The sequence below is a fragment of the Grampus griseus genome, assembly GCF_964374135.1.
Source record: "Grampus griseus genome assembly, chromosome: 11".
NCBI classification, from domain to species: domain Eukaryota; kingdom Metazoa; phylum Chordata; class Mammalia; order Artiodactyla; family Delphinidae; genus Grampus; species Grampus griseus.
Genome location: NC_139005.1, coordinates 52,623,473 through 52,636,649, shown reverse-complemented (window position 1 = coordinate 52,636,649; position 13,177 = coordinate 52,623,473). Strand labels below are relative to the sequence as shown.

At 39.1% G+C, this 13,177-nt stretch overlaps 1 pseudogene across 1 annotated transcript; it reads right to left on the bottom strand.

The window, feature by feature from the left end:
- Positions 1-9,821: 9,821 nt before the first annotated feature.
- On the bottom strand, positions 9,822-10,592 carry LOC309829564 (large ribosomal subunit protein uL6-like; annotated as a pseudogene). The gene is made up of 2 exons: positions 10,087-10,592; positions 9,822-9,902 (listed from the first exon to the last, which is right to left on the bottom strand). The product of its transcript is annotated as a large ribosomal subunit protein uL6-like (transcript).
- Positions 10,593-13,177: the final 2,585 nt, after the last annotated feature.

Genomic DNA, 13,177 nt, shown 5'->3' with positions numbered 1-13,177 from the left:
GACCTAGGCCTTTCTCACCTTCTGAGATGGCCCACACTCTGTGGAGTGTGTTTCTCTCTAAATAAATGCACTTCTTACCTAAAAAAAAAAAAAAATGAGACCTTGTGGAATAAGGTTACTTAGGCATCAGGTCACAAATTTTGTACTGGGCACACAGCTACACTGGGACACAGTATAGAGATAAATAGGACAGGACCCAAATCTTTTAGGAGATTTGAAGCTGAAATTTAATGCTAGTAAAATCTTAGGATTATTTTATATAATAGGCTTTTGTCAATCTATTCAGTGGTTAGTTCACCAAAAAGTTAGTGGATTATTTTTAAATACTTAAGGAAGCTAGCAGAAGATGTGAGTTGGAAAGTTCAAAAAAGTTCATGGCCTTTTTTTGCCTTTTGGTATAATTTTGAACAGAGTTTGTGAGGAAAAGGCAAATACATAAATGTTTATTCATGAAATAAAAATTTGCTAACATCTAATTAAGCCATGATAATATCAGCCTGAATATACCAGCTGTTTCCTTTTTTTTCCCATCATAGGAATTGTCTACATCAGTGATGTTACACACTTAGTGCTTATTTAAAATTTGGCAGCATTGTTACGTATGTTTTTTCTGGATTTTTGAGGTCAGAAGCCAGTACCAGGGATATCATGTTTTCTGAAGCTGATAACCTCCAATTTGACTCCAACGGTAGATAGTAGCTTTGAGCTTTCATCCGGGGCCTTTCAGGGATGTTAGGCTGGTCACTTAAGGTTGTCTAGTCATGAAGTTTGTACAGTTAGGATTTAACTTAAAAGTTAACAAAATCAAAGTATCACTATCAAAAAACGTATTTGAGAAACATGTTCTCAAGTGTCCTATGTCCTCTGGCAAGTTGGCTGTGAAAGAGAAATTGTCTTGCATAGCTTGTGATGGGGACCTCTACGGTCACTGAGTTCCTGAATTGTGTGGCCAGCAGGATTCTTCCTATCTCCAAATTTTAGCAGGAAATTAGACTAGCATTCCAGAATGAGTGCAATGTACGATCACTTCTTTGTTGCTTTTTTCCTGGAGGTTATAAATTGAGAAGTATAGCATAGTCCTTTAATCTCTTAAATGATTAGCTTCATAAAATTTGTCATCTCTTTATTTGACTGATGTTTTCCAGAGAATTCTATAAAACCACCAGATGGAGCTCAAGCTAAGCACCAAATCATTTTTTGGAATTATATTGAGTGGGCTGAATCACATTAGGGATTGAATGTGACATTTTTGTTTTTTAAGAAATTAAATTTAAAATTAAAATATCATCTAAGGATAATCAAAACTGCTTTCATTTATTGGTTGCTTTGCATATCAGGCTTTGTTCTAAATTATTTAATCCTAAACTCTTCAATCGAAGTATTAACTCATTTAATCCTCCCAGCAATCCTTTGAGTTTGGTATTGATATTATCTCTCTATACACCAGGAGAAACTGAGGCACACAGGCCATATAGCTGGGATTCAAAGTCAGACAGTCAAGCTCCAGAGCCTATGTTCTTGCAGTGCCATTCTGCCTCTCAAGGGTGTGCAAACTCTTGCTAAGTAAAAAAGGTAGTTTTAGGGTAGAATGCTTATTTTTGGTTCAATCTGCTCGGGGGGCTCAGGATCAGGTGAAGAGCTGATTCTCAGTAGAGAAATGATTTATTGACCCCTTCTCAAATCTCTAGGCCTAAACCAGACTGGAGTTCCTTTGGTAGCATGCCCTTAGAATGGGCTGATCCCATCCTAAAGGTATAGCCCAGATTCAGTGGTACCCAAGCTACTAATCAGAGAAGGAATGTGAACTGCCATTGACAGTCTAAAGTAGAATCTAGTGGTTTTGACTACATGTTTTTTTCTAATGTCACGTTTTAGATACATTTCCCCCCTACTAGTTCACATGCTGCATAAGTATGCAGCAGAATATATTTGCTTATGAGGAAATCTGAATATTTTCAAAATTTGGATCAATATATCTGGGATATGATTTTTAGGAGCTGGAGAAAAAAAAGTAACTGGCTATAAATGACTTGATTTAAATATCTGAAATGGACTGGTGTTGATGGTGAGGGTAGTGGTGTGCAGGAGTAGTGAAGTGCTAGCCACAAAATAGAATAAATAGGAGAAATCTAAAGAGACCTCAGGGAATTCCCGAATTTATAAATACTGCAGTTGAGATGCAGATGGTGGGCTGTTGACTGAGCTTACTAGCTAAGCAACTAACTTCTGATGCCACCTGGCAGAGTGATTCACATTTATGCTATAGTCAAAAAATACAAAGCTTTTCCCCTGTATTTGCTGGAATGTAAAAACACCATTGCAGCAGGCACGTGCCAGTTTAACAAGGAAATGTTCAGGGGGAATAGGGAACTGTTAAATACTCATGCCAGGTTAAGGCCACTCTGTTGTTCCCAGGACCCCATCAGGCAGCAGGAGGGCCAGGGCGAGGTTTGTGCCTGCTTACAAAAACCCTTAAACTTTACCCAGTTGAATGCCAAGAGTCTTTCGCACCTATTTTAGAATAGGAGAAGAATAGGACGCGGTGTCAAATAGGACTCATTTGCTAGAATACTAGCAATAACAGCCAACATTTAGAGAATGCTTACTGTGTTAAATGCTTTACCTGTATTATTTCATTTAATCCCTAAAACAATACTGTGGGGTCAGTACTCTTATTATCTCTATTTGCAGAGGAGGAAACAGCTTTGAAGAGGTAAGTAAAGTTGCCTAAAGCTGTGCAATTATTAAGTAGTGGGCAAGGCTGTCCCAGAGTGTAGAATCTCCCAGAGTAGTGTCTCTGATGGGAAGCTTCAGAGACAGGTTTTGACTGAATCTAAGGAAGAACCTTCTAACTAAGATGTTTGTTGGGAGGTGGAACAAGCAGCTTGGGAGGACTATCCTGTCAAGCTAAGACTGGCGAGCCACTTGTTTGGAATGTGGCAGAATGGACTCAAATATTGTACTTGGAATTTCAGTAGAAAGCTGGTGAAGTACTTTCCAGCTTAGAAGGGCCTTGCAGAAAGTTGTCACTTTGAAATGTGTTGTGCTTCCTTTGCCCTTAGATAGTTTTTTGGCACCCCACGATTGCAGACTTAAGTATCTTTTTGGTGGAAGTAACAAAATCTGAAATCTTAAATTTGTTAATGTCGTTAAGTCTGGTATTCATTCCACGAAGTTCCACTTTAAAGTATGGAAAAACGTTATGAACATCTGCTTTAAACAATGAATGGGGTGAAGTCCTTTGCATTTTAATTTAAAAACGGCATAGTTTTATAATACATTAAGTTTATAATATGCAGAGTGTGTTTAATTTCCTAAAGCGATGACTTGTCTTGGCATTATGCTGTCTTACGAAACACTTTCTCATTCTCACATTGTCTTTATAGTTTTCAATATCAGCAAAGCCTTTAAATAGTCTTAGTTGGGTGTTGTGTATCACTGTACAGTAACTGCTAGTACATATGGTATTTCTGATCCGTGTAATAAAGTACATTTGTCATGTATCTTGTGATCTACATACCTTTCAGCTGTTACTTCATAAATCTGTTCCATCAGAGAACTGCTTTGTACAGCAGTGGTTCAAGCTGCTTCTAATAAACTAATATTTTGTGTCTTTTATATGTAATCAACGGGGAGTATTATAGACTTGTGCCTCTGTGGAGAAACATTCCACTAAACTTCTTTTCTCTTGACAATAATGGGGAAAAAAAATAGCTTGGGAAGATCACAGATGTTCAAGAAAATATGTTGTTTGCTCCTAAAAGTCAACTGAAGATCTTTTGTATTGCTCCAGGTTTTTTGTTTGTTTGTTCGTTTTTATTTATTTTTTTAATGCTTTAGAGAAGAAACAGTTTGAGATATGTGATGGGGCCACGGGGAGATAGGATTACAAATTTCAGTGGAGACCCACATTGGGTGCTGTTTTTCAAAATTCTAAAAAGCTTCATCTTGCTCACACAAAGGGGTGATATTCTGAGCAGAGTGGTAGGTAGTTGGCCAAAGATTGGTCATTCCTACGTGCTTTCCTACTCAGACATAAGCATTCTGCTCTAGGTTTAGTCTTTGTTCTGTCCCAAACTTCAAACTAATATTGTCTTCACAAAAGCATAGGTATTTACTAACGCAGGCAGTCCCTTGAGTAATTGGATAGGGGCTATTGTCTTTCTCCAGCTGTAGAAATTTGCTCAGTGGGTAAGCTCTCCACAGACTAGGCAATGGGTTATTGATAACTGTATAGTAAAATATTCATGGAAAATGCTTAAGGAAGCTGTATGCCATGGGCGAAATTGGTATGGTTGTCCTTTATGAGCCTGTGAATCTTTAAGAAGAGTTGCCATAAAGAGAATGGGAATCGGCTGTTCCGAATCTCCACTGACGAAATGGGTTTTAACTGTAGAAGAAGTGATTTGAGTTAAATGTAAAGAAGAACTTCCTGAATGTGAGTGTTATTTGAAGCCAGATATGGGTTGAGAAGAGGCTGTTGAATTGTCTCTGGAAGAGAGAGAGAGCGCTAGAGAAAGAAATGAAAGGGGGCGGAGAGTGGGAGACCCCCACTTGAGATGATTTAAATGTAATTCTGCCCAATGGTTATGAGTCCTTTATTCTTTTTTCTCACACTCACATCTCAGGTTTTGAGGTTTAAAAGGTCAGACCTAAAGAGTATACTTTAGTCATTAGAACTAAAGTGCCAGAGGACCCCTAGGTCTGGAGGTTCTTTTGGTGTAATTCTTAATTGAAATGAAATGCTAAGTTGTGACCAGTGGATGAGAAAATTGACTCAGGGTTGATTTTCCACCCTTGTCATTAAAGACCAGTGTACACACTGAGCTCACAGTGCCAGAGAGGAATTTGACATTGAGCAATTTCTGGAAAGGCAAGTGGTTGGTAGGCTGTGACCACTTAGGCTTGGGATGGGTTAGAGGGCTGGGGGAAGGGTACAGCTGCCACGTTGCTGCTTGGGCATGTGCCTACTAAATATTTTTTCCAGGAATACTCCAGCAGGACCAGAGGGTTGCAGATCAAACTTGGCGCTTTAAATTCCAGAGAGCAGAGACTGAGAGGACAGGGTAAGTTTACCCTTTCCTTTTTTTTTTTTTTCTGGCTGTCACCACCCTGTCCTGTCCCCATTTGGTATTCTTTTGCACCTCCCTCTTCTTTGCTTTCCTTCAGTCTGTTTTTCTTACATATAACTGAAAGAAAAAAAAATTTTTTTAATAAAAACGTAAAGCTGCGAGTTAAACATTATTTACTTCCCACCAAGTTTAGTTGTAAGTGCTTTTGTTTATAAATGACCCCTGGCATTTTTCTTTGTGGTCCAGTGACAATAGCTCAAATAGATTTCCCACTTCTGTGCTGTTTTTCCTCACCAGTTTGTCTTTCTCTCTTCCTCTGCATTTTCCTCTTTTTTTTTTTTTTACTTTTTACTTATTTTATTTATTTATTTTTTGGCTGCATTGGGTCTTCATTGCTGCACGCGGGCTTTCTCTAGTTGCTGTGAGCGGGAGCTACTCTCCGTTGCGGTGCACGGGCTTCTCACTGCGGTGGCTTCTCTAGTTGTGGAGCACGGGTTCTGGAGCGCAGGCTCAGTAGTTGTGGCGCATGGGCTTAGTTGCTGCGCAGCATGTGGGATCTTCCTGGTCCAGGGCTCGAACCTGTGTCCCCTGCATTGGCAGGTGGATTCTTAACCACTGCACCACCGAGGAAGTCCCTCTTGTTGTTCTTAATAGTTTTACCACCTATGCATGAATCCCTAAATACCATACTTTTGTTTTGTCTATTATTTTTTTTATTATTTAAAATTTTTTTTAAAAATTTATTTTTGTCTGCTTGGGGTCTTTGTTGCTGCTCAAGGGCTTCCTCTAGTTGTGGTGAGCAGGGGCTACTCTTCGTCACAGCGCGTGGGCTTCTCATTGCGGTGGCTTCTCTGGTTGTGGAACACAGGCTCTAGGCCCGCGGGCTTCAGTAGTTGTGGCACATGGGCTCAGTAGTTGTGGTTTGCAGGCTCTAGAGTGCAGGCTCAGTAGCTGTGGCGCACGTGCTTAATTGCTCCGAGGCATGTGGGATTTTCCCAGACCAGGGACGGAACTTGTGACCCATGCATTGGCAGGCAGATTCTTAACCACTTCGCCACCAGGGAAGCCCTGCATTTTCCTCTTTTAAAAAAAATTTTTCTGCACTGGCCTCTTTTTCTGTGTGGATATTACTTCAATTTCCTCCTTAGGCTCAAATCACTACCCTTCTTGCATTTTCTCTCTCCCCTCTCATCTCAGTTTTTCCACTTACTATGTTTTTCTTCCTCTTCCTTTTCACCCTCATCTTCTAACCAGATGCATAAATAGAAGATATGCTTTACAACAGGGGCAGGCCAATCGGCTGGTCATCTGGTTTTGCAAATAAAGTTTTATTGGAACGTAGCCAGGCCCACTCATTCATGTATTTTCTATGACTGCTTTTGTGCAACAGAGGCAGAGTTGAATACTTATGAATGAGACCCTCCTCTGGCCTGAAAATCCCAAAATATTTACTATCTGGCCTTTTTATATATTTAAAAAAAATTTTTTTTGGCCTTTTAAGAAAGAGTTTGCTGAATCCTGCTTTAAAATATTTTCTGTATTTATTAATGAAGGCTTTTTGTTCCTTATCTGGAAATTCAGGTGAGTTGGATCTGTTTTATGTCTCCCTACTTAGTGAAATTGAGTTGCATTTTATATTTGCAAATTTCCCCCAAATTTCTCACTTAAAGGCAGTGGTATCCAAAAGAAAAAAGACAAGCTTACTGTCCTGACTATCAAAGCTAAGTGGGTAATGGTGGTCGTTTGTGGTGTGTGTGTCTGTGTGTTTAGATGTCTTCCCCACCTTCCACCTCCTACTGGGCTCTTTTTAGTCTTTGGGGGGAAAAAAAAGATAATTCCATTGTAAAGCTCTTCAAAAATCTCACAGCCAACTTTTCCTTTAAGTCTAACCATTTTTGGAAATGCTAAATGCTGGAGAAAGGACTCTTAATTTAATATGGCACCTAGAATACTGACACATAAAAGCATTTCAATGTAGTTTTATTTGGTGGGTGGTCTATTTGAAGATGTTTCACACAAATACCCTTACAGATTGGTTTCATTAACATGAAATTAATATGAACTAAAATAATCATAAGACTTAAGGCTGAAAAATGTTTTAGAGGTGACCTATTTTAACCCTGTGCTTTTCAACAGATGAGGAAACTGTTGACGTCCCAACTTTGCTGAGATATTAGGAGTTCATGACCCAGTTCAGAGCCCATGTCTCTTTACTCTCAGACCAATCTTTTTCTAAACCATAAGGCAGTGACAACTGGCCACACAAATGTAACATTCTGACTAATGTCAAGATTAATTCTATTCTTTTCCTTTCTATAAAAAGAGGGTCTGCTAAATGAAACGATGGTATGTGATTAGTCTTTTCTGCAGCTCTATTCCTGCTGTGGTTAATAACCAAACCTTTCCCATTGGTGGCTGTGCCTCTTTACCTCACAGGCAGTGTAATATCTTTTAGTTAAAATGAAACAACACAGTAACAAACTTCTCCTCTTGCCCTGTGCCCCCATAAAAGCCTAGATTTTTGTTTGTTTGTTTCTACTCTCTTCTAATTCACCCTGTGTAGTTATCGATTTCTTTTTATATTTTATTTTTTTTCTCATAAAAGTAATACATGTAATGTTGTAGAAAACCTAGGAAAGTCTAAATGAAATACAATCATTCATAATCCAGCCACCCAGAGAATATGTATGTGTGTCTCTATTTTCATAACTGTCTCAACACTGTACAGTTTTATATTCTGTTTTCTTAACTTTACATCATGAGGATTTTCCCCATGCCACTGAAAATCTTTTGAAACATTCCCTCATATTCTGTCTCGTGGGTAAACTACATTTTCTTGTTTGCCTGTGTTTGGACATTTAAATTTTTTACAAAATATTTTTGTGTGTGTGATTAAAATACTTCCCTGTAATATTAATGGCCTTACTAATCCTTATCTGATATATTCTTGTAGAAGAGTTTTAGAAGAGAATGAACTTTTCTTAAAAAGACTCCTGATCCATATTGCCAACTCACTTTCCTGAAAGGCTGAAACAATTAATAATCCTTCCCTGGAGCATGTGACTGCCTGTCTGGGGCACACTGGAGGGGCTGTAAATTAAGCTTTTAAAACATTCCTTTCAATATGTCACTCTCCAGCTAGGAAACTTCCCATGGCTGCAAGATCAGATCTAAGCTTCTTAGTGTGTACGCTCTTCCATTTCTTCACTTCCAGCTAATTTCTCAACCACCGCAATCTGGCATCTGCCCCCATCTGCCTGGAGGCATCAAGGAAACAGCCCTAGACTAGACTAAGTGTCAGGAAACTAGGGTTCAAATCCCAGCCCTACCACTTAGTAGTATGTGACCTTGGGCAAGTAACTTAATTTCTTTAAGCCTGTTTCCTCAGGCTTTAAAATGGAAATAAAAAAACAGACCTTGATTTTGGGGGCTCCCGTGAGATAATAGAGGTAAGAAATATTTTTAATCTGTGGAACACTGTCAATGTTAGGGGGTGTATTAAGACTGCTCTTGGGGTAGTGTGGTATCCACCAAATATTTCTGATCCTCTTAGGCTCGTGGGAGAATTTTACTTTCCACCCCTTGCATTGGAATGTGGCCACATGACTGACTTCTGCCAATGAGATAGGAGTGGAAGTGACACATGCATTTGCATGCAAAATCTTTTACGAGCTAGGCCTTAGTCAGCTACTCTCCCATTCTCTCTCCTGTGCTAAGGGCAATGCTGCAGGTGGTTGCTGCCCAGGTCCTGAAGGAAGAGCATCAGTGTGGAGAGGAATTCCCTGCCACCCAGTGATGGGCATGTATCTTGAGCAAGACTTTGTTTTCTAAAGCCTAAGGTTTGGGGTGGTTTGTTACTGCACTCTGACCTAGTGGTACAAGCCTACTCTTGGTGTGTCTTTCTGTGTAGTCCTTGGTTTGACTGAAATTTTTGAAACCCTCTTTTCCTTTGACTTGGTGCCACTCACACTCTTGGTATTTTCCTCCATCTCTAACAAATCCTCAGTCTCCATTGTATTCTCTTCCTTTTCCACTCAAATATGCACATGAGTATCTGACCTCCTCTCCTTTCGTTATATGCTTACCTTCGTCAACTTAGTTTACTCTGACAGCTTTAAATATTATGTCTTTCTTAGCCCTGTATGTTTGAAAAAGGTTTCCAGTTTGAGGATTACTGGTCTACCCTTTTTCTTATGCCTTGAGGGCAGGGACCCTAAACTGGAATCAGATGGCCAGCTGGCTCTTCCACTTGTCTACCTGCCAGAGACCTAACCTCTCTATGCCTCTGTTTCTGCATCTGTAACATGGGGTTAATTGTAGTTCCTACTTCACAGGTGGTTGTGAGGATTAAATAAGAAAATATATGTAAAACACTTCCTGCCTACCTAGGACACAGTAAGTTTACTATAAATGGTGGTGGTTGTTTGGTTGTTACACATCTTCTTTTCTCTCCTTCACTCCCCAAGTTCTATCTCCAGTTTCTGGTAAGATATGCTTAGAAGTAGAAGACCCATAAGAAGTGTTTGTTTTAGTTCTAACATCACATTGATGGCTGATAATAGGAGTGAAAAATTGGTACCCTTGCCCTGAAGATGCTTTGTGCAGTGTTTACTTTTTTTTTTTTTTAAGAAAAAGTCCCAAATCAAAAGAGCTTTTATTGAACCTTTTAATATATCACAAATGAGTCTGAAGAATCATCTGGTATCTTTCTGTTTCTGTAGCCAGACCACTCGGATCTTGTTCATCAGCCTACTGAACTGTTCCTTTTTCAGAAACATAGATACCATCCAAAAATTTTCTGATGTCCTTGTTTTTAACTGTTGTGGCTTGCTAAATCAAAGCAGCTGAATTTTTTTTTAAACATCTTTATTGGAGGATAATTGCTTTACGATGTTGTTTTAGTTTCTGCCGTATAAAGTGAATCAGCTATATGTATACATATATCCCCATATCCCCTCCCACTTGCGTCTCCCTCCCACCCTCCCTACCCCACCCCTCTAGGTGGTCACAAAACACTGAGCTGATCTCCCCGTGCGATGCAGCAAGCAGCTGAATTTGACACAAGTTCAATATCATTTCCTTCAAGAATCAACTCATCTTTCTGGGCTTGAGATACTGAACAAGCAACGCCTGGCCTCATCTGAGCCCTGCGGATGTATTTTTCACCCCCAAAATTTCAGATTTCCACAAGAGAACCATTCTCCTGAATAACAACGTTGATGGGGAAGTGAGCATACACAGACCTCATCTGTAACGGAAGCCCATTGTAACACCCTTGATCATGTTCTATACATGACTACAGATAGTGTAAACAGTTGCCAGTTCCTTTCTATTTCCCTACCATTTGTCAACTTGGAGCCTCTTCTTTTTCTTTCCAAGGAGACTGAGTTCTACACTGATGTGATTGAAGCCCCATTGCAGGGTGCCTCTGGGGCCCTTCACAATAACCGTGTGTCCCTTTGGAGTAACGTGGACATTTTTTGGAATGTCGACATTCTGATTGTTGAGAATGGTCTTCATTCTTGCAGCAGATGTGGCGAAGAGCTCCTTTTTTAAAATTGAATATTGCCTTTAGGTGGGTCAGGCACTTCTAAGTTCTCACAGTAATCCCTACACCCTGTCGTTTTCTACACAGTTACCTGACTGACCCTGGGAGGAAATCAGCTTTCTGCAAGCCTGCTCTACCTACACTCACTCATCTTTTCCTTATGTACTCCAGGCCTATCACTGCCAGGCACCCTGGCTTCCACTGGCTTTTCCCCTGAGAACATCTTTTTTTATGATAAAATATACATAGTATAAAATTTACCATTTAATCTGTTTTTAAGTGTACAATTCATTGGTATTAAGTACATCCACAATGTGGTGCAACCATCACCATTATCCATTTCCAGAAAATTTCCATTATCTGAAACAGAAACTCTGTCCCAGTTAAACAATAACTCCCCATTCCACCCTCCTCTCAGCCTCCAGCAACCACTGTTTGACTTTCTGTCTCTATGAATTTGCCTATTCTAAGTATACCTCATACAAGTGGAATTATACAGTGTTCATCCTTCTGTGTCTGGCTTCTTTCACTTAGCATAATCTTTTCAAGGTTGTGGCATGCGTCAGGATTTCATTCATTTTAATGGCTGAATAATATTCTATTGTATGGATATACCACATATTGTTTATCCATTCATCTATTGATGGACATTTATGTTGTTCTGCTGAGAATATCTTGAAGCTCACGGTGCTGGCTCATCCAAGTTCTTCAATCTCAGACAAACTTCCCTTCTTGAAACTCCTTTGTACTCTTTGTCTGCCTCAAAGTCATATACTGAGTGATGAAAATATTGGGGAAGGAGGTCGGGAAGGAGCAGAGGAAGAGGTCCCAGACCATGTAAATGTGATGGTGATAGATATTTAATTTCTTTTTGCAAACAAATGTATGATTTTAAAAAATACTCTTAGTTAACAATTATAATGCTGTAGGTTTCACATGTTTTTTTTTTTTTTTTTGGTAGCTGATTTCTTGTGTTTTTCAATGCGTTTTGACTGCTACAGATAGCTTTTGTTGTTGTTGTTTGGAAAGTTGGTGGTAGGAGATACCCAGAGCCCCTCAAAGCTGTACTTATGCTGGCTTGTGACACCTATTATTTTGTTTGGGATTTAACTTCTGAATTTGGGAGGGTTGCATATCTCATGTCTTTGGCACAGTATATTAAGTTTCTCCAGGGAAGAGACCATTCTATGGTTTGGTGTATCCAGATAAAAAAGCTTATATTTCTTAAAGAACTTGATGCATACTTGGCACTCCTTAAATCGTTTCCTTTTACTTTCTGTTTCTTTTAGCAACATCAACACAATATCATGCAGCTAGTAGGCATGTTGTAGTTGACTATTTACTCCATAGCTTGATTCATCTATGGAGTCTAGCTTTCCAGAGTGCCTGCTTTTTTAAATAAAAATTGACACTAGAATATTTGAAATATTCATCTTCCCTCATAACCACAAACATTCTAATTAGAATACATTCAATACTGATCTTGAGCTATAATACAAAGTTATCCATTTATATCAGCACTGAGCATAGAAAAAAAATTTCAGGGGCAGAGGATGAAGTTTTTCCTTGCTTTCTCTGTGAGCTGTGATAGTTTGCATCCCTGGTTTATATAGTAAAATATTTTAGTGCTTATTATAGCATCTTAACTCCCTGAGATTTACCAAGGACAAATGTGATCTTAATATTGTATTGTATTTCATTTCACAGGTTTGTTTCATAACCTCAATAGTTATTTCTATTTGCAACTCTGTTTCCTTTCTAAATGTGTTAATAAAATGCTTGCACTAGGATTGGCTTGATGCCAGAATTCAATATGGTCATTCTTCAAGTAAGTGATAAAACTCGTGACAGTGTAGCACTTGGAGATCTTTGGATGCATCCTAACTATACAAGTGGGGGAACTCTTAGTTCCTTATAGAGTTAAATTAAGGTCAGACCTGGTTTCCGACATGAAGTTCAGATGTATTGGCAGATCCCCATGCTTGCATTTATTATACTGTAATTTGGGGCTTAAAGAGTTATATCCAGTCCATCCCCAACATCTGGATAGTGTTTATAACGATCACATTTGATCCTAATGTAATTTTGTTGGGGAATTCACTAGAATTCCTCTGTTGGCTACATTACAACTGAACATGAGATCTGCTAAAATATTACCCCAAACTAGTGTATATCTACAGAGAATATAAATATAGATAGATTTCATCTCCCATCCAACCCCCCTGCCACTAAGGCATCATGATCATCTAGCGGGGCTTCCTTGTCTCCATTGATAAAAATGGGGGTGATGCTTTAACAGCAGCCAACATTCATCAAGCGTTTTGAACCTTGAAAAGCAGAGCAAGCACAAAAATCTTTCAAGGGTGATTATTGTACATGTGCAACCACAATGGCAGCATCATAGACTCAACAGACGGGGATGACATGAGCTTGTTGGTGATTTTTTCCTTTCATTTTCATTTTGGTTTAGATGCAATTCCTTACTGTTAGGAAAACATCACTTGGAAAGTAGAGCCAAAGGATTGGTTTTAACCACCCTCCTCCATCAATGGAAGCC